At 38.8% G+C, this 26,646-nt stretch overlaps 1 long non-coding RNA gene and 1 other non-coding gene across 2 annotated transcripts; one reads left to right on the forward strand and one right to left on the reverse strand.

The window, feature by feature from the left end:
• Window positions 1-2,605: 2,605 nt before the first annotated feature.
• Window positions 2,606-18,657, reverse strand: LOC106524997 (uncharacterized). Its single transcript, XR_001311057.1, has 4 exons — window positions 18,354-18,657; window positions 17,265-17,340; window positions 17,026-17,129; window positions 2,606-3,398 (listed from the first exon to the last, which is right to left on the reverse strand). It is a non-coding gene; the product is annotated as an uncharacterized LOC106524997 (long non-coding RNA).
• Window positions 10,787-10,858, forward strand: trnaa-ugc (transfer RNA alanine (anticodon UGC)). Its single transcript has one exon. It is a non-coding gene; the product is annotated as a tRNA-Ala (tRNA).
• Window positions 18,658-26,646: the final 7,989 nt, after the last annotated feature.

Below are 26,646 nucleotides of genomic sequence, written 5' to 3' on the forward strand. Positions count from 1 at the left end.
GGCCCGGTACCCCATACTCCCGGAGAACCCCCCACAAGGCCCCCCTTGGGACACGGTCGAACGCCTTCTCCAAGTCCACAAAACACATGTAAGGATCAATAAGAGACAAAGTGCAGGGACAGGCTGAAAGGGTGATATTGAAAATTTGTCCCTGATGTTTCGCCTCCTTGATTGAAGTGCTTTCCAGTCATCAGAGCTGGAGAGCCACCAGAGAGAAACAGTCCACCACTGTGCAATCAAGGTGTGTGGAGAAGCAGCGCTAAGGAAGAAGAATGCGACGTGATTGATGAATTCACACGTTCATTGTGAGTTTTTGCGATTGATTCGTTGCAGTTTTATCGCTCACATGCACTTAGAGTCATGTAAACTGCATCGACTCGTAATTTATCCTGCGTGCTGATTTATCGAGCTGTCGTGAAGAAATGTGGAACATTCAAACGTCTGTTTTTGGGAGATAAGTTAAGGTGTGTTTTCCTGTCAGGAATATATATTAAAAAAACTCAAATAAAATACGTCTGCCAAGACTCTGCATTTGGCAAAAATCATTTCCCGATGATTTGTTATCCAGCCGTGCTGATCTGAAAAGATGCTCAGAAAATGTGGCCTTTTGAAGTCAGTGGCAATTCTCCATAACACACCCCCACTTCTAGATGTCTTCCTTTCATTTCCCCTCAGCTGAAGTCCTCATCACACCTGCTCCCTCTCACGATTGCTCCTTATTTCTTTGAGTCTCTCTTATTTTTTCTATTTTCCTCTCTCACCTCCTACCTGCCTGTCAGAACTTGATTCTCTAATTTTATCTTTGGTCCTGCTTCATATTTCCAGTCAGGACGTGGTGGTATTTCCGTGTAGCTCCTCTGAAACAAACGTGGAATTCTCCAACAGAAGACCTACTGTATGTAAAGGGATTAAGCACTCTGAAATGATTGGAGAGCCAAATCGGTTTTTCCCAAACTCCACATCCACACACACAATAAAACGCACTCAGGAATGCACTTTTTTAATTTAGTTGTGACAAACACACACTTCTAGGTCAATGGAGGCTTTACAACAGCGAGCTAATCCATTATTCCCCATTTGATTGACTCTGGGGGGATTGGTGGAAACTTTGCTCAGTAGTTTCAGTGATTATTTTATGCACTAGTTGCTTTTTTAATCTCTTTTGCTGTTTTGAATTTTTTACTTCTGGTGAATGAATTCGAAGTCAGTTGTGCTTTGTTGCCCTCATATATTTGGGTTCAGTTTCTTGGGATTTGAACAAGGGCATAAATAGATTAGGTAGAATACAACAACTTCAACCTGACACCAGATTATATTTCAAAATCTCTTCCCCGTTCAACCCAGTTCTACGAGACAAATCCAATAAAACATGTTATTTTGACATCAAGTTTAATTTCTCAAGATAAATACAAGAAAGGAAGTAGCACAAATCTGAATTATTTCATAGACGAGCAGCGCTGAAGGCAGTGGCGCCTCCAGAAATGTTTTATTGGGGGGAGGGGGGCCATGCCCCCCAACCAGGGGTGCCAGCAGTGAGGGGGCCGATTTGTCAGGCGAGCCTATCCCCCAGACTTTTAAAGGTCAAAAGTTGTCATTGGTTACTCTGGCGTTTTGTTTTTTATGTTAGGAAGCACAGATAGTTTGTCTTTGTCAGTTTAAATGAGATTTTCTAACTGTTGTTGTCATATATTTTCCTCTCCTTTTTGTTCTTTATGTTTTTTTTTTCAAGATGAACGATTTCTGCAGCTTTCACCTACTGTACGAGAAAAACAAAGGAAGCGCCTGATGGCCCTGTGACTGCAGCCTCATCAATAAGTCATTGTTTCCAATGCACCAAAGGAAGGCGAGTCTCATGGGAAAACTCTTGAAAGAGGCTTTACAAAAGCTGATGACTCATTTAACTGAACGCTGTTATCTCTTTGGGCTTCGGTGGTGGAGTCGCATCATACAGCTCTTCCTCCCTTCTTCACCTTAAATATAAAATTAGGACTTTGTGTCTCAATTCAGGGCTTACAGCCAATGTTGGCCTAATTTGTCGGCCGCTTACATCACCGCCCCGCGCTGTAGGCTGTCCAAATTCACGGGCGCCTACTCATGCGGTCGACAAACCCCGAAAACATCGGCTGCATCTGAGTATCCTATCGGGCCGATGCATCCCAGAATTCATTGTGCCATCAATAAATTAAACAGAAAAACAAAGATGGTAAAGGTTTTTTTATTTTATTTTACGGCAGAGGTTTTTTAAGGCTGAGTTTGGAAATGTATCACTGACTGCAGGATGTAAGTGAAGCAACTTAGCTGAAGTTTTGTTTCAATGAAATGTTAAAAGGCTATAAAATTTATAAGTGCTGATATTGAAGCTAAACCCAAATTATTAATGCTTTTTATTAATTTACTTGTAACGTTTCTCTATTAAAACTGATTTCTATGAACTACGTCGCCTGCAACCCATAAATTTAGACACAGTTGTATTCACAGTAGTTTCTGCAACAGATGTAATTTTATGATGACATTGATTTTTATATAAGTTGTCAACCTTGGCTGAGTAAAACTTATAACGTGTCACGATAAGCGATAAATCAATTAATCACATGATAAATTAAAATGAGTTTGATCATTTTCATTTCATTTATGAGAACCCTGTCAACAGGCATTTAGCCAGATGAGCATCATCTTCTTTCAGCTGGTGGCGCCCCAGGCCACCATGCCACCAGTTTGTTATTATTATTATATTAGTATATAATAGTTTTTAAACAATATTATCATGTATCACAACAATTTCTGATACAATTTATCGTCCAGCAATGTTTGTTATTGTGACGGGCCTAAGTATAAGTATCTGATGCATTAAATTAATATTGAATAAAATCAGGATGTCTGGGCCGGTAACAAAAGAAAATAAAATGATTAAAGTTATTAAATTAAAATTTCAAGGCATCTAATGCAAAATACTTCACAAATGTATTGATTCATCTTTTTTTTAAATCCTTTGTCAATAAAAGGCAAGAATTTCCAGAAATACTTTAAACAATTTACTGTGTGTTTTCTTGCTCTTTGGCGGCTGTTTCCTCTGGGAGTCTTTTTCACAATGAATGTCAGGAAGGAGCAGGAGATGGACTGATGGATCATGGTCTCATCTGCAGTAATGATGATGTTGCTCTGGTCTGTCAAGGTGAAGGAGGACCTGAGTTATGAAGTAAAGTTCTTTATTTGTTTATTCCAGCTTTCACATATAGTCACAAGGTGTCATGGCTGAAAGAAGATGATCCTGGGTAGAAAAAACGAGCTTCCTCTGTGTGACCAGGTTCAGCAAGGAGACAAGGTGAAGATCTCTGTCATCCAGGTGGAGCTCGGAGCTGAGGTCCTCAGCACCAAAACGAGTTAGTTGAGATGGCTTTCTGGGAAAAAAAAAACAACACAAAAATACATTTTCATGTCTTCCTTCTCAAGAAAAACACTCTTGTCTGATGACAGGTGGGTCGGTTCCAGCAGGTATAAATAAAAATAACCAGATCTGATCCATGTTTTTAAATCACATGCTGTTTGAGTGAAGCCAGTTCTGCCTCGATTACCTCCTTATATTGATTTATCTAGTAAACATATTTATTAGTGAAACCAAAAGACATGGTGTTAGCTGCTTGAACTCAGTTGTGTGTTTGTGCTGCGGCTGCAGGAAACAATAGACACTGGCGTTCTTTGTGTCATCTTGGCCGTGATGCTGAGATGTCAGGAAGCACCTCCCGGCTGTCAGGATGACTCTGCACAGTAACAGTAATGTCACTGCATGGTCTCACCCTCTGTTCAACAATATGCTTCGTTGTTGCTCACTGTCAGAAAAAACAAAAACAAACAAGTTGCAGCAGAAACAGACCGGCTCTGACGGTTTGATGTGATGAGAAGGTTTTGTTTCTTGCGGTAATTTGATGACCAGTAACAATGTGTGATGATTGAGCTGCTCTCATGTGTGTCCATTCATCACTTTTGTTTATTTATGTCCTGATAACCCACGTGTCAAACTTTTAAGACCTGTGGGCCAAATGTGGCCCGCGGGTGACTTTTGACCAGCCCTCCGATGTTTTACCCCAGGTCAGAACAATCTGCAACAACAAGGAAGCAAAAAGTCAAGAATCAGGGGAAAAAACTCATAAATTATTAATGTAAATGAATTATAATAATAAATTCTAAATGTTTTGTTTCTCCTGATATACATGTTGGAGTCCTAGGACTACTGGAGACAGTTACATTGAGTTTTTGCCCCTTTAATGATTTATTTCAGATTTCAGTAAAGACCAAAATAAGAGAATGTCATGTGGCCCTCTGCCTTTTTTATTTTTGGTCAAAAACTGTTTTTTATGAGTGGCAAAATGATTTATGACATTGTACTGTAACACCTAATTGTTTCGTCTAAAAAAACCTTAGAAAATGCTTGCATTAAATACTGCATATAACTTTATTTTCTATGAATATTAGTTTATATTTGCATAATAAGTTGTAAAAGCAAATCATTATGAATATTCATTGTTTCAACGATTTAAAAAATATTTTTTCTACTCAGGGTTTGTGATTTTTGTGTGTGTTGGTCAATATAAAAATAAAATCTAATTCACCCATGCTGAACAAAATTACATCAAGCAAGTCAGATTTGATCATATTTAAGGTGAAACATGAAGGTAGAATCAAAAATACTCCAAAAACATCCAATTTTACCCTGGACTCTAGAGGGTTAAAATAAAATTAGATTTTATATCAATTGTAAATATTAAATCTATGGTTTGATGCAACAAAATAAACAAATTTAAAAGGTAAAAGATAATGCTTGTCCTTCCCCTGAGCTATTCCTGTATTAATGTCTTAAAAAAGCTGTTTTAAAGACCATGAACTACATTTTCCATAATGCATGTTGATTATTTTACCTGCAAAATGAAAGCATCCCATCAACTCGCCACAGTACGTAAAGCTCTCTTACTTTTACTTTTAATAGTATTTCTGTATTATACATACAAGTAGTACTGTTCAGTGTTTATAAGAGGACATGTTAAAACGCTGTTTCTATGCAGGAAATACCAGGTAGAGCTCAGTTATTGTTTGTTAGCTGTGCTCAGCCGTAGCAATGTGACGAGGAATGTGACGTTTTGAAGTTAAACAAAATATCAACGTTAACTACAACTGGCCCTTTGAGGGCCACCATGATGCTCACGTGGCCCTCAGTGAAACTGAGCTTGACACTCCTGCCTTAGTGCCAATCATGAGTTTTAGTCTTTTATTTATTGTGATTTAAATGTTTGAGTTTGTATCATTTGTATCCTTTTGAAGGCAACTTGAGTTGGTTTCTGTATCCTGGCCAACACACACAGCTATCATTGGTTTTCTCATGTGGCTTCAAACAAACTCACATCTGTGCGGGACGCAGCCGGCTCTGTTGGTGATTTATGAGCAGCCAGAGGCAGCATGAAAACACTCGAGTCCGTGCAGCCAATTCACAAAAAAACTGTTTTATGAAAAAGCCTAAAGTGTCAACAAGTAAGTCTAGATATCTTTTCATAACCTTTCCACAGGAAAGCTGGAAAAAGACTTTATTTTGATTGCGGTGTTAAAATGTTGATTCGTAGGAGCGTGGTATTTTTCTTAGCTCCTGATTTAAGGACACATCTGGATTTTTTTTAAAAAAACACTTCCACTCTTTTAACCACAGACATGTGCTGAAGCTGCAGTAGCACAACCATGAAGCAGGACAGAAATGTTCTCCTAATTAAAACCAGCAGATGTTTGCAGATGAGTGAAAGAGGAACTAAATGCCAGCTGTGTGATCATTGATCCAAACTGATCAGACTGGAGCAGAGCATGGTGACTGACAGACATCATGTGGAACGAAGCTGCAGAGAAAGTTAAAAGAGCATGAAAGAAAATCCTGCTGCACGCCTCAGAACAGCATTAAGAAACGCACTCAATTTTTCATGGGTTTGGAGGGAAAGGAGTCAGAACAGATCCATGAAACTGTGGAGTGGAGCAGAGAGGCTGACGAGCTTCAACAGAGGGGATCCAGCGTGCTCAAACCAGGTGGTTCAGCTCTCTGGATGTGCTTTGAAAAGTACATTTGAAATTTTATGGGAGCAGCTCCTCCTGTCCTGAAAAGATTAGGTAAAGACTAAAACAAGCTGTATTTAAAAACATGACGGTGTTCCTTTTACCTGCTGCCAGTATCCGGCAGACTCGTCTAAAAATGACTTCAGCTCACAATCCTTTCTAAACATCAGGGTTAAAGAACACGTTTCCTCCACCTGAATAAACCCTGTGACTCACCTGCTGTTGGATGGTTTTCATTTCAAGCTCCATGAACATGAATAATTCTGACAACCTGAACCTCTGAACTACTCTTAAATTTAAGAACATTCCAGTGAAACGTATTGAGTAGCTCCTGCTGTCAGTGGATATCATCACGTTTGCAGACGACACGATGGTTGTGTGGGCTGATCGCCAACGATGATGAGTCAGCAAACACGAGAGAGAACTGGTAACTAAAGCTGTCTGCTGCACAGTATGTTTAATATTTTTATTTTTATTTAACCTTTATTTAATCAGGCAAAACATTAAGAACTTTTTTTTTTGCAACGTCAGCCTGGCGGGTACCAGAGACACCCATAAGGAAAAGATAAAAGAAGAAACAAAACATCATACAAACAACATATCCAAATAACATAGAAAATAAATCACAAAAGATATAACATACGTATACAAAATAAATAAAAACAAAAACATATAGCATAAAAACATAGCACGAAGCGTGCTCAGTTTCATAAAACATGGCTATCAATGACAGGTCAGAGATGGTAGATGAAGCTCATGTAAAGTTGATTTAAACTGACCTATAGGTAAGAGCAATTGTAGTTTCAGATCACTTTACAAGTTATTCTATGTGAAAGGGGCTGCATAGCTAAATGCATGCTTCCCAAAGTTTGTTCTGATCCTAGGAACTGACAATAGGTACATGTTTTGTGATTGAAGGCCCCGCCTGCCACACTCCTTCGATAAAAGACCAAGAATTGCCTTATAGATAAAACACTGCCAGTGAATAAGCCACCTGACAGCCAATGGAAACCAACCAGTCAGAGACAGCAGGGTACAATGATGAGTTGAGAATTGACAACCAGTCATGAACCTCAATGCTCCATGATAGGCTGCGTCCAGGAGATGGAGTGAACGTACTGGGGCATTCATATAAATTAAATCACCAAAATCCAAAAGGGGAAGGAAGATGGCATTGATAAGCCGCTTCCTAACGGCCAGGGAAAGGCAAAGTTTATTCCTATAAAGGAAGCCTAATTGCATCCTCAATGTTTTTAATTAAGGAATCAATGTGCATGACAAAAGAAAGGTTATTGTCGATAATAATTCCCAGATATTTGTAAGAGACCACCTCCTCAATGGGGGTACCATCAAATGTGGTAAGAAATGAGGCCGCTGGCGGGATCTTCTTCCTACCAGAAAACAGCATGGACTTTATTTTACCTACATTTAGAACCAGATTCAGCTGAAAGAGTTGGGATTGAATAAAATCAAATGCTGAATGCAAATTTTTAAAGACCAAATCAACTGTACCAGCAGAGCAATAAAGGTCTATATCATCTGCATAAAAGTGTAACTATGCATCCAAACCTCGCCCCACACTGTTAATGTAAACTGTAAAGAGTGTAGGACCCAAAACGGAACCCTGTGGTACTCCGTTCGAAACCCCCAGAAAACCAGAAGAAAGTCCCTCACACTGTACCGCCTGCATACGACCAGAAAGATAATTGAGAAACCAGCCAACAGAATGGTTCAATGGTCCTATATTTAAGAGTCTCTAACACAATATGTCATGGTAAATGGTGCCAAACGCCTTTGAAAGGTCAATAAAGAGTGCAGCACAGATCTTCCCAGCATCCAGTGCTTCATAAACATCATTGAGAACCTTCACGATGGCCATAGTTGTGCTATGGGACTTCCTAAAGCCTGACTTGTATGGAGAGAGTTTATTAGATTCATCCAGATAATCTATTAATTGGATGTTTACCAGTCTTTGGAGAACCTTTGCTAGGGCACACAGTTTAATTTGTGCTTGACGGATGTTTTTTTCCTGATTTTATGCACCGTTTTTTAACCAGGCAAATCCCATTGAGATCACAGATTTCTTTTGGGGGAGGCCTGGGCCTGAAGACAACCTATTGTACATATTTTTGCGTATATATGTATTTTTCAAGTATAAAGTGAAAAACAAATTACCAAAAAATAAAAAATAACACAGAAACCTAACAGTCAGGCATGTCAGTAAAAACCTTTATCCTATCCGTTATCATTGAAATAGCCAAAATGGCATTTTGCTATTTGAGTGCTATTCAGTTTCTGCTTATTATTTTGTTTCTCCTCTGCCTTCCTTTAAACGCTCCTCTAAATTTAAGAGCTCTGACAATTATTCTGACAGGTTTTACACTAATCCCCACACCTGTTGTCATGGAAATGGGGCTCTCCAAATAGCAACCCTCCCATTTAGTTCTCCTTGTATGAAAAAGAAATGAATTAGAGTTTTTGTGTGTGTTTCTCTGGACGTCTACAGCCCAGCAGGTGGATTTCAGCAATCAATCACTCTTTCACTCACATCTTCTCGAGGGGGAAATGGAAGTGGACTAAAAAGAGTCAAAGAATGGAGACGGGGCTTATTTCTCAAAGCCAAATCAAATTTTCTACACGTGCCGACCTGGTCAGTGTGTTCACCTAATTGCTTTGGCCTCAAAATCGTTCCCCTCCTCAAAGAAAAACTGGGTTGCAGCTTCAAACCAGATGGAGCTGACTGAAGTGAATCAGCCGTTCAGAATGACGGAGAGTGTGAGCGAAGGAGGAGATTAGACCCATTGTGCTGACTCAGATTCAAGGAGAGGAGGGGAATAAAACGGGTGGACAATTCTTGAAATGATCACATCAGTGCTGTCCCCTTTTACAAAGGAACATGCAAAAGTATTTTCTCCTCAGCGCAGTACTTTCAGAGTAAAGGCCAGGGTTGTAAAAAGTACCATGAAGTGATACTTGAGTAAAAGTACGGTCTCTTACCAAAAAATTACTTTGGTAAAAGTTAAAATCTTCTTTAACTTTAAGATTTTTACTTGAGTAAAAGTCTTAAAGTATCTGATAGTTTTTGTACTTAAGTATTAAAAGTAAAAGTATTGATTTAAAATGAGCAGTTAGATTTTCTGTAATGACATTTATTAGGAGGTGAGCTCCACAAAACAATGCAGAAATGACTGTCGTATTAAAATAATCAATTGATGTTAAATTTAGGATGAACTAGTCCAGCTGTTTCAGTTTATATCAAGGCTGCCCAAATGGATGGATATGGGCCAAATGCAATAATATAATTCATGAAATACAGGTAAGTACAGACCTTTTATTTTAATGATTATGTCCTGCTGGAGTGTGACATGATTTGTTTGTGTGCAAACTAATACTGTATCAGAATTTTATATATTTATACACAGCAAAAACAGGAGTGTTACAATTTTGGTGTTAAACTTTTGGGTGTTGATTTGTTGATTTTGGTGTTACTTTTAACACTATATTTTAACACTGTTGAAATGTATATATGACACCCAGTATTGCTGAATATTAAACACTGGCTGGTGTTAAATTAACAAAAAAAAAAATGGGTGTTAAAATCTAACACTTTCACAAATGTTATTTTAACACCAGCGAGTGCGGACACATATAGACACTTTGTTGGTATTGAAATTAACACTGTGGGTGTTAAATTAACACAATGCAAAAAATGTCCACCTAACCAAGTTTTAAAATCTTATATCAGCCAAAAAGTCTTTTTGATCTTGTTTTGAAACTGATTTACTAAACAAGAACTGATTGTGTAAGAATAATAATCTAGTTTTCAGAATGTGTAAGATTATTTGTCTTGTTAGTCTGAAAATTAGACTCAAATTAAGTCAAAAAAATCCTGCCAATGGAGTAAGAAAATTTTACTTGGTAAGATTCTTAAAATAATTGATTTGACTCAATTTCTTTCTTATTTCAAGAATCTTAAGTAAAATTTTCTTACTCCATTGGCAGAAATTTTTGACTTAATTTAAGTCAAATTTTCAGATTAACAAGACAAATAATCTTACACATTCTGAAAACAAGATTATTATTCTTACACAATCAGTTCTTGTTTAGTAAATAAGTCTCAAAACAAGATCAAAAAGACTTTTTGGCTGATATAAGATTTTAAAACTTGGTAAAGTGGACAGTTCTTGCAGTGCACTGGCATACTTCTCAATCCCAATTAAATTCACTCTATCTAGGAGGCACAGTTTATATGGACAGTATTTATTTTTTACAATAACAAGCTGGAATGAAAACAAGCAAAAATGAAATAAAACTAACGACTTTCTACTTCTTGCCTTTTTTTAAAATGTAAGGAGTAGAACAGTACAAATAACTGTGTGAAAACTTAAGAAGGAGAAGTAAAAAGTAGACTGAAAAATAATTACTCAAGTAAAGTACAGATACCCAAAAATTCTACTTCAGTACAGTAACAAAGTATTTGTACTTAGTTACTTTACAACTCTGGTAACGGCTCAGAAATTTTGAGAATCTGTTTTACTTTCATCATTGGTTTATACAGGCGATGCATCATGGTGCCAATCTGAAACCACGTAATCATTAAGACCAATTTAGAAGTATGAAGTCCAGTTCTTCTTTACTATGAAAATGGTTTATTAGGTGCTACAATTGGGTGTTTATCTTCATAATGACATAGTTTACAGAAGGGAATGTAACTCAGTGGTAGAGTGCATGTTTTGCATGTATGAGGTCCTGGGTTCAATCCCCAGCATCTCCATCCTTATTTTCAAAATCATGGGATGAATATAAATCTTAATATAATGTGTCAACAGTTTGTCTCTATGTGGTCCTGTGGACCTGCAACCTGTCCAGGATGATTCCTATACTACACTAACCCTCCTCTAGTAGAGCGATCACCTCAGATAGGTGCTGGTTCCCCACGGCCCAGAAAGCAGAAGAAAATGGACGGATATTGTGGAGCACAGAGTCAGTTTTTCCTATCGAGTTGCAGTCAGTTGTTACAACAAAAATAATTATATTTTCACACGAAACAGACTTTCATGCATATTCAGTATGAGGCACACATTATGACTACTTCATCGTGCCACTCTCTCAAATTACACTCTTTATCGTCTCATTGCTTCTGTGTCTCTCAAACCTTTGGCCACTACTATTAAAGTTCCACTTTGCATTTTCATTCAGCTCTTCATTAACATTTGATGAAGTGCATCTTAATGGACTCCACAACGCTCCGTTTTCATTGTTAATCAAGCATTTCAGAAGCTGGGTTCCCATAGAAACGGAATATGAATGGACTAAATCACTTGATTAGACGTGTAGTTGTTCCAGCCATTAATGGAGACCTAATGTGGATCTTTGTCTTAATTACAAAAACATGCAGGCTGGGAGTGTGTGAGTTTGTGTGTGTGTGTTTGAGTGTCTATGTCAGGCATGGGCAACTTGAATGATGGAAGGGGAAACAATGTTTTCTCGACACAACCAGAGGGCCACACAACGCTGCACACTCACCTAAATGTAATAAAACTGACATTGTAAAATGTTTCTGTATACGTTTATTAAACCAACACAAGGTGCAAGTGCAGTAACTACGTATGTCATGGTCAAGTGTATGTACTGTATAACAGTTGTACTCTTGTTTAATAAATCTGCATACAAAACATTTGAAGCAAACAAAAAAAAATACTTCAGTGAGCTGAAGTGCAACAAAATAAGACACCCTGAGTTCAGACTCCAGTGTTGTTGTAAAAAGTTGCTGTTTCTGTACTCATAACTTATTTTCTAATATTTAGCTTTGTGCAACATGTTGTAGTGGTGACTTATGTTCTTATATTAAAATCCTTCACGACAGACAGCATCTCTTAAGGCCCCCACATACTCGGGCGTACTTCGGTCCGTGGAGGTCCGCGCGGACTCGAAGCAGACCCGAAGCGGACATCCGCGGACTGGTCCGCACAGAGATCAATTTTTTACATCCGCGTCTGCGGTGCACACAATAAACCGCCTGGCAAGTACTGTTCTCGGTGTGACACCAAGTTGATAAAGTTGAGAATCTCTGTCATTTGTGGACGAAACGGAGTCAAATCTTGAAAAGCGTCTCATGGAGGAGATTAGAAAACTTTATGACGCGTCAATGAAGGAATATAAAGACTTTCAGCGAGCAACAAATTCATGGGAGGAAATAGCTTAGATCCTGGGTAAGGTGGTCCTTTCCTTTTTTTCTTTTATTGTTTTAAAAGCCAAAACGCAAACTATCTCTTCCTCCTGATCCTTGACATCATGACTGAAATTGCGAGAAATTAAAGAATTCGTCAGGCGGTCAGTACGCTCGAGTATGACGTTTCAACCGTCAGCGGACAATACGCACGGAGTCCGTGCGGCTCACGGACCGCACACAGTACACCCGAGTATGTGGGAGCCTTAAGACTAAACACATAGATTTAGAATGAAATTAAAATAAATAATAATTATAAAAAAATTAAGTAAAAAAATGATTTGCAGGCCGATGAAAGTCACCTGCAGGACACATACGGCCCTCGGGCCAGCAGTTGCCCATCCCTGGTCAATGTCATAATGACCACATAAACTCTGTACTCAGAACTTAGGTCGTTGTGGAAATATTTATTTACAGAGATATGGTCCAAGAATGAAGAATGAAGGTAGTCTGTTGAATGGTCAGCTGAGTTTTATTGCAACAACAGGAACATAGAGAACAGCATAGAGCCATCAGACCGTCCCCCACCTCCCTGTCCCCACTCCTGCCTCCTTTGAAGCAGTTGCAGAAGCCTCATGTTTGAGAAACACTATTATGTCATTTTGATGATTTCATCTTAAGGAAATGCTGAGTCAAGGGAAAACAAAGATAAATACAAGTGATATACAGCATGAAAAACTGGGTCATTAAAGTATGTCATGAGTTATTGGCATAAACCAAGAAGTATTATTTCCATTACAAGGTAAATTTTGCCACCCCCCCAAAAAAACAAACAAACAAACACAAACAAAAAGAATTTTTTTAAAAGTAAAAACAATAATTTGTAGGCCTGATAGAAGTCACCTGCAGGCCACACATGGCCCATGGACCACCATTTCCCCATCCCTGGTCTATGTCGTAATAATCACATAAACTCAAAGGTACTGACACTGAAGCCGACATGAATAAAATAGGTTTTACAAAATTTGCCAGCAATAATAAGCGTGAAGATGATCCTGAGTTGCTGTCGATTTACATTAATGAAAGACTTTTTGCTTTTTTCACAGGTGACAGAAGGAGAAAAGGCTTCTGTTGTTCCCTAATGAGTCGTCATGTTATCTCCACTGACCTCCGTCCTCCACAGCTCAGCTCAGAGTTCCCTGCAGCTACTCCTGTCATATGATGTTGTTTTCATGTCTGAAGCCTTTGATATCTGCTAAGTGGAGACAGAGTTCGAGCCACTTTTCAACNCTCCTGACCTCAAGAGACGTCAGAGTAGTTTTTCTCCTTTAAAAGGTGCTGTGATCACAAGACATTCATGCAAGCATGACTGTAACGTATCTGATGAAAATATATATTATATTTTATGTTCTTTTCTGTCTGTTTGCACGCAGTATATGCAGTATTTCCTGTTCTTGTTCCCATCCATTCCCTGTCTGGACAGGCTGCATCCTGCCAGTTACTTTCCCTTTGTTTCCACAAATTAATGTAAAACCCTGCAGCTGGACAGGCAGCTCTGCATCTAATCCTTACTGTAAAAAAAAAATAACTCAGGGTGGTGGTGGGGAAACTATTATTTTTTATTATTTTTAAGTCTTTCTTTTAGCACACCCAGTTCTATTTCTCAATTATAATGATCAGATTCACCAGATTGGCTGAGCAGGCATTTGCAATATGCAGGGATTTATGGAACAGGCACAAAACACCAAATTAAAAAATAATTTCATGACCATAATAGAGCTCAGGGAATGGATATTTAATCACATAAAGAGCTGTTTTTCTTTAGCTGACTGCAACATGGTTGCACTGCATTAAAAAGTATATCTAATTCAGAGTTCTAAATTTAAACAAGAAAGCAAAAGCTGCAAAAATCCTAAAAAACATGCAACAAAGATGAATTTTTTTAACTGAATATCTAATTAGACTGTGATTTTTGGAAGCAGATTGTGTTTTAAAATGTATTTATTCATAACCTTTACACTTGACTGTATTCTGTGAGCGTTATCGTTCCCACAAAACCACCGCGGTTTGAAAAATTACATGAATATAAAATATAAATGGTGGTCAAATGCATTAGAAATATATAAAAATGAAGTTTTTCTTTAAATATTAGGATAATATTGCACTTCTCTATAATAAAGGTGTCCCTGTGTTATAATATCTTCTTTCGGTTTTCAGATCTAAATGTTATGTCTACAGTGGGTGTCAGCAAAGAGAGTTAACTTCACCCCACATAATTTTCAAACAGGAAGACGAGTGTCCTCTGAGCGTACCTGCTTCCTGTTTCTGTTTGACACAAAGGAAGGAGAAACCAGAGGCTTCGGAAAGGGTCGACTTCCAGGTAACCGTAAACAATGGGCAGCAGGTGTGCCAAAAAAGGGTGCAGTTAATAAAAAGACAAGTCTGTTATTCAACAGTAGCCACTATGAACTAAAATATTCCACAAAGGCACAGAAAAATGACCTGATGTTAGGGTTTAGTACTATTAAAAAAAAGGCACCCGAATTTGCAAATTTTCTGAGCTGCAAACAACAGGTGTACAGATGAACATTTCACTGGTTTTAGGATTTAGTTGTTTATGTTTGACTTTGACAGTCCAGCACCTCCTGTTTAGTTCAGGCTTTCTCCAAATGCTGCCAATTTCCTGCTCAGTAATTTAGCCGTCAGTGTCGCCTGAGAGGCTCCATTCACTGACCTGCTACACACATTGGTTTTTCTATCCCTATCAGGACCGTTCAGTGACTTCCGTTCATTTCCAGTCATTTAACCTAACATGATCCCTTACCTAAACCTAACCCCACCAGTACATACATAACCCTAACCCAAAACCTAAACTCAGTTTACAACTCAGTCCTAAACCAACCCCCCCCCAAAAAATGGAGTTCCACTAGGACTGGTCTTTGGTCCCCATAAGAACTGCTGGACTTGACAAGGTAGGTGTGTATACCAGAAATGGTCCTAAAAAGGAAATAAATGCAAGTACAGACACACTAGGGTTGGGCATAATCGTATCGTGTGCAATTAATCATCAGAAAAACACTAATCGGTTACTCTTTGGCACTTGATGATTAATATGATTAATGTCACCAGTCAGAGTCCGCTTGATGCTCCTCTCAGCTTTAAATATGACGAACATTAAAAAAAGTTCTGTAATTTATTTATCAACAGTTTAAAACTTGATGTAAAGCCTGAAGTCTGTAATTTTGACACACTTTGTAACAGATTTTTCCAAAAAGCAAATCTTTCCCACCACATTGGTCATGTATAGGACATAAGGGTGTCCAGGGGATTAAACGTCAAATTAATCGTTATCGGCTAAATACCACAATTAATCGTGATTAATTTTTTTGCCAATATTGCCCAACCCTAAGACACACACGAGTCCTTGCAGCCCTGCAGCTTTGGGCCAAATAAGCCCAACAACACTCTTGCCGTTCTTCTCCCTTGTAAGAAAATGATGGCGGAGCCAGGACACGACTCCAAGGACAGATTTTGTCACACTGAAATGAAATTACAGGAAGCAGGAACACTGAGAATTATGGTCAAAACAAGATTATTGTAAAATCATATAAGAAACCAAACAGGATAACAAAGAAAAATGAGCTTGTTAAGAAGACAAAAACTCCAACACAAAACACAGAGACTGTTATGTTCTAACAATGAGGTTTTGTGTTATTAGGTTGCAAAAACACATTTAAACAACAATTAAAGCAATTTATGTTTCAGAAAGAATAAAGGAAGCAAAACTAACAGCCCAATCTTTTATTTAGGACTTGTTGCAAGGTTATCAGGAATAAAGGCTGGATAAAATCAGACTGCAGATAAAGAGTAACTGTGCTGTCTTAAAAAGCAACTTGAAAAGGGCATCCATCCTGAGGGGACAGGAGAGCAAGCAAAGGCTAGGACGTTAAAGGAAAAAGGTAAAGTGATAATAAATTTACTATTAGTGAGCAAAGAGATCAAAAAAAGGTCTGGCATTGATTAATTTAACATAACATCCTACTGTTTTTTTGAAAGGTTGATCCTTGGAGGTCATTCAACAATGGCAGACTTAGGTGAAGGTTAGAACAAAAATGGATTGGTTTATTGAGTGCTTTGCCACAAACAAAGCTCCAATCTATACGTCCATCTCTTGCTCCATTACTGGTGAACACTGCAAAATGATTGAACATCTCTCCTCAGACGTAGAGTAACTGACTTAGATTGCAGGGTTGCAGTCACGTGACCAGAATGACGTGTGGAATTCAGATGGGGGGCAGGAAGTGATTTGCTCCAGTTCAAAACAGAGAAATGGATCACAGCGAGTACCCTAATGCTCTAAATGGGCTGGCAAAGAGATATCTTGAAAAAAATAAGCCTACATTTAAGATATGATCCATATTGTTTTAATGAAAAATAACTTTTACCCGGCGTCGAGGCAATCTGGTGCTGCAGAAATATTATGCAACAAGTCAGATGAACGCTTTCAAAAACCTCGAAGCCTACGATTATTTTGTTTCAGGTTGGATCAAACATTTAGGATTCGAAGAAGCTTTAAATGGCTGTTGACATGTTTCTGCCCGTGTGAGTAGTGACTTGTGCTATTTTAGTTAACGCTAGCAATGAGATAACCCCTGTTATTTCTATGTGCTTGGATCTGCTTGTAAATAATTTATTTAGCTTCCGTAAACCCAAATTAGAGTAACTATCCAGTAAAATATCAGAAATTTTTATTTAAACAATACAATCCTTACCTGTTAGAAAGTGGTCGCTGCAAACTCTTGCACTGTTCGATTCTGCACCTCCTGTTTTTAGCTGTAGATTGCTGATCCATTTTTGTCATCCTTTTTTGGACACACTATTTTCGAAACACAAAAAAACCCTTTTATATTTTATATATATTTCTCCCGATTGGAGCGATTGCAACAACCGTATACACAGAATTTAGGCAGTTTAATGTTGGTTTAACAGACGGAAGCGGGGCTGCATTTACTTTCTGCTCCTGTCTGCATTTCATGACGTCGATACTTCATCATCAGCAACCCAGCAATTCACTGCAAGAGCATAACCTGAAGATGAAAACAGCATCACATCGTCCGCAAAACAGCAAATATAACATCTGCAACATATGCATCTCTGATGTTATGTTTGAATGACAATAAAGTGAATCTAATCTAATCTATCTAATCTAAAATAAGCCCCTGAGGTTCCCAAACCTGTATGTTTTGAAATCCTGTCCATGAATGCCTCATAGAAGATCTGAAACAAATGATAGCCCTGGCAGAGTCCAACCCGCACCAGGAAAAGCTCAGCTTTGTGCCAAGAATGTGGAAGCAGCTTAATTTAGGCTGTACAGGGAACGTATAGCCCATAAAGCGACCCTTCTACCCCTAAACCTTTCTTATAATCCAGTCCAGGCTTCTCCAGGTTCACAAAACACATTTGGACTGGCAACACTGCATAGGGAAAAAAATCTGGTCTTTTTAATCTGATGTTTGACAACCAGTGGATTTTGTTTCCAACACCCCTGGAGTAAACGTTCCCAGGAAGACTAAGCAGTAGGGATCGTTGATCACTCTATCAAAAATATATTGATCAATACACTTTTAGATGTTCACTTTCCCTTATATTTTGAACATCTAAAGGAGATATTTTGTTCAACAAAGCAAGTTTTTTTATACGTTGCTTGAGAAATTATAAGGAGCTTTCTTATTTTAGTGTTACAGCCTTGTGACACTGCCAGCTCGACTGAAAGACGCTTTGAAACTGAATAATGATCTCACAAGAAAGTTACAGAAAAGTAAGTGAAGACATGATATTTTACATCTAGTTCTCCTCTTTCTGGATTTCAGCAGTCACTGCAGCCTTTCCTGCTGGGGCCGTGTTCTCCTGGTCTCTGTAATCAGCTTTGTTTGTCGCGTCAGGAACAAACCTAAAGCCTCAACCTTTCCGGCTGCCTGCTGGCTGAGCTGAATAAGTCAAAAAGAAAATGAGCCCCAAAATGAGAGGGGTGTGTGAGAGAGCAGCTGCCGACAGGGAAAATGTCAGAGAGTAAAAAGAATATGTAAAAAATAAAAAATACCCCGCTCGCTCCAGTGGCTTTGTCCCATTGGCTGAGGTCCTGACCGGAGCCGGCGGCAACCGATCGCGTCGCTGTGTGAAACACGGCGGGAGGAAGGTGGGGCCTCCGCTGCTTCTTGTCGCGATGGCAACAGGTTCACAACCATTTGCATCAAGTCTGCCAATAAACGCGGTGCCAGTTCTCTTCTTGCTTCATTCTCAGTTGTTAAATTGACTTAAGTTTGGCCGTTTAATATTAAAACGGCTCTTTGTTTCGAACGCACTCTTGTTTGATTACTTTTGTTCCTCGTCGTTCTTTCCCTTCACTCCATCTTCCTCTTCTGACTCTATTCATCTTCCGTCCTGATCCTTCCTTTCCCCTCCCCTCCTCTTCACTCTTTTCAGTATTCAACAGAGTCCATCCTAAGTGGATTGGTGGTGTGCCCACTTAAAAGGAGTGGAAGAATCACACCAGTAATCCCATTGTGACAGAACAAGAGCCGAGGCCGGCCAATGTGCTGAAGTATGTGTGAGTGTGCTCGAAATAGACTGAGTGTGTGGCATTTTTTTTTTCAATGTGGAGGGGGAAAAATACATTTTGAGAAAAAAAAAGGGGGAAAGAGAGAGGGATATTCTAGTGGATGGAAAAGACGGGGAGATAGAGCGCTCTTTGTGTGTGTGCCTTGTTAAATCAGGCATATAACGCCAGCTTTTAGAAGAAAGCCTCTCTAGACTCCTGCGATAAGTGGCAGGCTTCTCTGATCCCAACATGAAAGGCTCAAGCTAAAGAAAAGGGAGAAAGGTGGAGGAATAAGTGGAAGGGAAATAAAAGGACATTAAAATAGGAAGAAAAGAATTGGGGATCACTGAGATCTGCCCACAGAGAAAGTGGTTTTTTTTTTTTTTTTTTCATTTCTATGAGAGTTTTAGGTTTTACTATCAAAAAGTGTTAGGGGGAGGGGAGATATGACAGATTTATAAACCAAAGAAAGCATCACGTTCACATAAGAGCAGTGTCTTTTATTAGAACATATTTTATTTACTTTAAAAGCTTCTCAATCAATACTATGTTGGTTTTTCAACCATTAATTGTAGATTTCACCTCAATCATTTCAAAATTGAAGTGTTTTATTGCCTTTAAGTTTAGCTTATTTAAATAGTTTCATTTTCTGTGGAAAACAACAGCATGTTGTTATTGAGGCATGAAAAGTAACAAAAGTAAATTATTTCCCTTTAAAACTACCATGCACATTTCATTTTACTGTCAAAAGTTAACGTGGCTTTGCTTCAGTTCTTTACAACAGTTTTGGACCTTTGAATGGGCTGCACACATTTAAAAAGGAGCTATTAAAACTGAGAAGAGCAACAGTTACTTTATCAGCAAATGAAGTTTAATTAGTGCAGGTTCACTTTTCCAGACTATTAAAGAATGGACCATTACATCAGGAGACCCCCATGCACCTATAAAGCAGAAGCCAGAGGGCATTGGGGCTTAGCCCCCAGCAGATTTTCTAAATCTCAACACCATTTATACAGTACATTCACATCTGGAATGAAATAGTTTTGTACAATTAAGGTTCTGTCCAAATTCTACCCAGTCTAGGTGAAATAAATAAAATGGTAAATGGACTGAACTTATAGAGCGCTTTATCAAGCCCCTCCGGACCCCAAAGCGCTTTACACTTAAAGACATTCACCCATTCACGCAATGATGATGATAAACTACATGATGGGCCAGGTGCTTGGTCGACTGTGAAAACCGGAAAAAGGTGGCTGTGAAATTGGACGGTCTAGCCTTCTGCTTTACTCCCGCCCTTACCCCAGCCTATGTCCTGTCGCCTAGCAAAATATCAATATATTAGTTTTATAAATATCATAAAACAACAAAATTAGCTTCAATGCGATATTTGAAGAACTAAGGGACCTGCTGCAGGTGCACATTTATTTTGCTGTACCAGTTTGTTTGATTTCTGACAAGAATAAAAAAAATCACGTCTATTCAAATGACAAAAACAATAACATCACAACCACCTGAAACTTTTGATTTTTATATCACAAGACTTTTTTTTAAAGCTGCACTCCTTTCTCTCGCTTCGTCTGCTATTATGAGCTAAAAAAAATCTCCAGTCGACCCGCAATGCATTTGATTTGATTTGATTTATTTATTTAACAGGGAAAGATTATTAAAAATCAAGCCTGACTCAGCATAATTGCTGTTTTACATCAGGTTCCTGTTCTGCAGCACATAAAACACTCAGAATTACAGCATCACAATCACATCATTATACACCATAGACACAAAGACAAACAAGCATACCAAATTTCAGGAAGGCAGCATTTGCAAAATAGGACGTCTAAATATGAGCACAACAAAAAGTGTCCAGCAGATGGCAGACAAGATTCTTCTTAAAGGGCTGTAGTTTTGAAATGGACTTTATGTTTTGAGGAATGTCATTCCATGCTTTAGTATAAACATAGAAGAAAGACCTCTGGCCGTAACAGTTTTTAAAAGTTGGTAATATCAGTTGTCCTTTTGTAACAGATCTAGTTGAATGACCGCTTCCAGAATTTGATTTGGGCAGCAATGCACAGAGAGTTCCATAATTGGCACCTTGGAAGATCTGAAAATATAAATTAATACCACTATACAAAACATAATTCTGAAAAGTCAAGGCATCAGACAATGAAAGAACTGTACAGTGATGAGTCCAACCAGGAAGTTTTTTATGAATATTGTAGGCCCTGTTGTAGAGCCTAACTATGGGTTCTAAGATTTCATTTGTTGTAAGAGACCAAACAGGTAAACAGTACGACATGGTTGAGAGTATAATGGCATGAAGATAGATATTTGAAACAGAAGATGTCAGATTGGATCTAATTTTTGAATGTATAATTTCTGTTTCAACTTAGTTTCAACTTATTTTGGGAAAGGATGGGCCGAGAAGGATCCATCGGACCCGTCCCTCAAATCAGGTTAGAAAAAGGAGAACGTATTTGTGGGCCGCATTGAAGGAGTCTTCGTATTTGGATAATTTGGCCTTCGGAGGATGCAGCCCCTGAACTTGGACACAGCCTAAAAGAGAATCTTAGCAGTCTGCATCATATCTTCAAACATCCGCTGTCAGTGATGAGAGATGCAGCTGTGGAGTGAAACAGTTCTAGGTGGGGTCTGGGGGTATACTCCACAAGAAAGTAATTTTTTTAAATCTAATCAAAAATATGCATTTTACAGTTATTTCAAGAGATTTTTTTAATTTCTTTTTAGTGTGCTTGTGTATGTGTCTGTCTGGTATTGAATATTTGTTTTTTATCTTTAACCGGTTTAATCCTTCCTGCAGGAGTAGCAATGGGTGAGACCTGCTAATTTCCTGTCTTTTTAAAAAAATTCATGTTGATGCATATTAATCGGGATTATTTAAGCTGCCTCAAAACAGCAATAAATGGGTTTAATTATGACCCTGGAGGACGGTTTTATTTCTTGTATTGACTCGGAGGTCCTTGTTAGGCAAACAGTAATATTTCTGAATACACACACGGAGTACAGATCACAGGTCCTGTTCTGATCCGTGTCCTGCTCTTTTGGAGCCTTGATCCACGCGCAAACATCAACAGCCGCTCTTCTCTCATATAATCTCTTTTCCTTTGATTCTCCCCCAGTTTTCCTCCTTCACACGCTCATCTCCCACCAGGAACAAACACACCTATCTGTCATTTCTGACAGGCCTGTTTTCTTCTCCGTGCTCCCACCGCTCCTCCTCGCCCTGTGGGAGGTACGGGGCGACGCGTCGAGCCTGAAGTGATGTGATTGTTCGTTTTCCGAGCCTCCTTTTGAAGCAGCGATACACACATGCAGAAGTAACGAGAGATCAAACGTACGCAGGTGGCTGAGCAGGTAACGAAGGAGCACACATGCAAACACTGATACACACTCCTCAGCGCACCCCTGTCTGCTGTGGAGGAGGCTCATTCCCACGCTGAGGGGAGTGTGTCTCATGATCAGTCAGCTGTGTGTGTTTGTGTAGGTGGTGTGTGTTTGAGTGTGTATATGGACGCCAAGGGCTCGTCTCTGGGGATTAAACTCGTGTCTTGAGGTCAGACTGAGCTGCACTGCTGAAGTCCACACACACAAGTTAGTTTTTCTATCATCATGGGGACTTTGCACTGACTTCTATTACTATTAATTTCTATAGCCTAACCCTTTACCCTAAACCCAATCCCCACCCAAAATCATCTTCTGTATGTGTAGTGACCAGGCTTTGGTTCCCATGAGGTACAATGGGTTCCTACAAGGCTGTGTTTTTAGAAAATGGTCCTCATGATGCAGCAAAACCATGTCCACACACACTCACGTTAGTTTTTTCTATCCTCATGGGGAATTTGTATTGACTTCTATTCATTTTCCAGTCATTTCTACAGCCGAGCCCTTTACCCTAAACCTACCACCCCGATACACACCTGACCCTAAACCTTACCTAAACTCAATTCACACCTTGGTCCTAGACCTAACAACCCCCGCCATCCAAAATCAGCATCCTTGCCTAGTTCCCATGAGGAGTATTGGGTCCTCACAAGGCTGGGTCTTTTTGGAAAATGGTCCCCATGATGTAGCAAAAACGTATACACACATGCATCCTTGTCTTTGCATCAAACTGAGGCCTTTTTATGGGCTTCCAGTCATTTTTGTAACTGCATTTATGCCTAACCCTGACAATTCCCCAAACCCATTACTACTTTTTTCCTAACCTGAACTAAGCCTTAATTCAAACCATACCTCTAAACCTAACAAGTACAGAAACAAATTGAAAATGACCTCTCTTTGTTGGTTACAAACATGACGGCCCTCACTCTGTAGCAGACAAAGGACACACACACACACACCGTACGACAGACTTGGCAGATATAACTGATGTCTAATAAAAATTATGACTTATTACGGTCCATGCAGTCCTTTGCTCTTTTGCACTCACTGATTTTGCAAAGACGATACATGTTCACTATGTTGTCCGGCTCTAATGTAAATTTTACAAATTCCTGATTCGTGTCTGTTTTCCAAACATCAGTGGGAGAACAGCTGAATACACAGCAGTGCTGTGCTTTGTTGAAGAGTGTTGCATCACAAAAACGGCAGATAAGACTTATATCACTACAGTATTATTGCATATCATTCCACATTACAAATGTATGCATTATATGAAATAGAGATTTTTATCACAAATTGCAAAACACACTCCCGTCAGATGCCGGACTGAATGAAGGAAGTTTGTTTCATGAGTTTTTAATCTGTACACACATTAACCTGCTTTTCCTTGCACAATAAAAACTGAAAAAGTGATCAAATGAGTGTTTTGAAAATTTGTTGTTTTAATAAAAAAAAGCAGCAGATTTCTGAATTGAAAAAAAAATATATACAGTATATTTGTATTGTAATGGGTAATAAATGCTCTATAAAATCTCAAACTCAACTTTGTAATAAATTTGCTGATTTTAAAACAAGAAAAAAAAGCTTTCAAATGATTTACTTAAAAGAAGGGCAACAATTCTAGATTCAGCCTTCTGTTGTTGAATCCTCTGTTTCCTGACTCGTCCTTACATGACCTTGACTTAAATCCATCGAGCTGTTTGGACGGTATCATTTTCCATGTAAAGTAGCCTCAGTTACAGAGGTGGATCTGGGGGTATACTCCCAACACTCACAGTGAATTAATTCAGTCTTATTGATCCAATCTGAGCTGTGACTGAAGACAATTGGCATTCTGAGGGGAATAATGAGAGATCATTAAAATAAATCTAAACAAAAGTTACAAAAGGCTGAAGTGAATTACAGCGGCTGTATTTATATTTCTGGTTTGAAGAAAACAGCTCATTTCTTGTAGAAAAAAATGAACTGATTTACGTGTAATTACTTTGAAGTCTTTTAATCATTTCTCTGATTAGTGAACTTAAATGTAGAGCGGTGCTTCTTGTTAAGCTGATTAATTGTTTTTAGAGTAAATTGAGGAGGAGGATTATAAACAGGGAGGTTTAAGGAGCTGTTTTAGAACATTGGCTTTCATTTTGTTTTGACTCTGTGGCCTTAAGGAGTCAGCTTTTCTCAGTTGACTGGTTTTGGAGGTCACCCTATTTGTGGTGTGATCTGGTGACAGAAACAAGTTTCCATTTTTTATTATTAAATATGCCATTTATGTTTGAGAATTTTATGTTAAACTTTAGACGCAATCCTTTTTTTCTTTTAGCTTTGTGTTATTTTGAACTTTAGTTATCTTAATTCTTTCCGTATTTTAACTTTTTGTTTAAATCTTATTGTGTCTTTGGGCTAATAATGTTTTCTTGCTGTTTTACTGAATTTAATGGTTCATCACCTTTGGCTGACTGAATGCACTGATCTCATAAACTCATTTTAAGCCGCATCAAATGTTTAAACTAAGAAATAATAACATTTCATGGTAGCGACATGTCAAAACGTTTGGAACAGCGTCAACAAAAAGGCTGTAAAAGAAAGTTTTACGTTTAAAGGGCTCGACACACGGGGAGCGACAAACTACAGCGATTAACAGCTGTCATCGCAGCCAGGGTGAAACCCAACACACGAGACGCGATAGCGATTGCAGCATTGCGAATCGCGCTCTCAGATCGCTTGTATTCACGAAATTTGATTGGTTCTTCTACTGCTTCTTGTAAAGGTTATTGGTGGTTCACAAAAATGTGGGGTGTGCATTACGGACGTGTAAACTAAACAAATCTCGTGATGCTAATGAAAAACAAACTCACATCAAGATACAGTTTTATGAGGAAAAACTTACCATAAACTTCACCCTGGTGCCAATAAATTCCCACAAAGCTTTTTAGTAATCACTTGGTGAAAGTGTTAGCTAACTGCAGTGTGTAGCATACTCTCCTCTCATTGGTCAGCCAATGAAAGCCTCGCTGATTGGTTGTACGCTAAGCGACAGCGACAAAAGTTGAACATTTTTCAACTTTCATATGTCGCGTCGCAAGCTCGCGTGTGCACGTCTACGTGTACGAGCGTGAAATTTCMCATGCACTATTTTCGCCGGTCGCTTAGCTGGAGGAGGGCAAGCGATTGTCGCCTCACCGCGCAGGCTCCATAGGAAATGGAGAGCGAGCGACGTCGCCTCCCGTGTGTCGAGCCCTTAAGAAGATTGACAACAGATGAATGAGAGGAGTGAAAACAAGATTTTCGAGCCTGAATCTTTTAGAAGTAAAAACTACTTTCAAAGATATGAATAAATTGTTATCAGCGACTAGCACATCAAAATTCATTTCACTGTCTGTAAAAGTCCCATTTTTGTGTTTGTCTAGGCTCGTGGCAGCCATCTTGAATTGGGTTGGCTGTAAAGTTAATCAGCTGTAGATGCACAAATATATGAGATATTTTGCTAACAGACAAATAAACACACACAAAAGTAGTAACATGATAAATGAAACTATATTGCACAGTCAAAAGTGTGGAATCATTTAGGAGTCAGAAAATAATAAAAACATTTTAAGTAAATTTTCTTATTTATATAACTCTTTGTTATTGAATCTACCGTGAGCGTTCCTGTCAAATAAATTAGCGTTTACAGGTCAGCTGTACATAAAATGGACTTTAGAAGAACGGGTGTGACTATTAGAGAACAAAAACACGATAAAAACAGTCTCCGCTGGACGCTGCACTCTGACCTCCCCCTCATTGTTGTTTTCAACCTCGGAGCACATCCTGACCTTTCACTGGTCGACTCTGAGGACGGCCCAGGGTGAGCCAAGTTCTTTTTCAGCAACTTTCTGAGAAATCTGAACAGTATGAGCGTCTATTTATCTTTGGATGAGCAGCAGATCATCTATAAAGTCTTTGACGTTAGCTGCTCCTCGTCATCGCCCACTGTTATCGTCCATATGTCTGAACTGGTTCAAGGAACATAGGACACATGGAGTCCAGACGATTGCAAAGTTTAAACTGTTTTTTTGTTTGTTTAATAAATGCAATCATCTGATGCAGAACAAAGAGTTGGGAGCATTGCCAAAATAAACAAAAGAGGGAGAAGCTTTGAACCAGACTGTCGGATAAGGACCACTCCCCAAAACCTTATCCAGAAGACTATAACCCTAAGAACTAAAAACATGATAAACAGGACTACCAAACCCAGCTAGTTATCAAAAAACAATTAATAATTGTGACATTTCTGCAAGGCTGATGTCAGTGTCAGAGTGAGAATACAGTCTGCAGTGGAACTCAGACCTCCAGCCTCTCCCCACTTCTCATAGCAGGTAAGGAAAACACACACACACACACACACACACACACACACACACAC

The sequence above is a fragment of the Austrofundulus limnaeus genome, unplaced genomic scaffold, assembly GCF_001266775.1.
Source record: "Austrofundulus limnaeus strain Quisiro unplaced genomic scaffold, Austrofundulus_limnaeus-1.0 Scaffold208, whole genome shotgun sequence".
NCBI classification, from domain to species: Eukaryota; Metazoa; Chordata; class Actinopteri; order Cyprinodontiformes; family Rivulidae; genus Austrofundulus; species Austrofundulus limnaeus.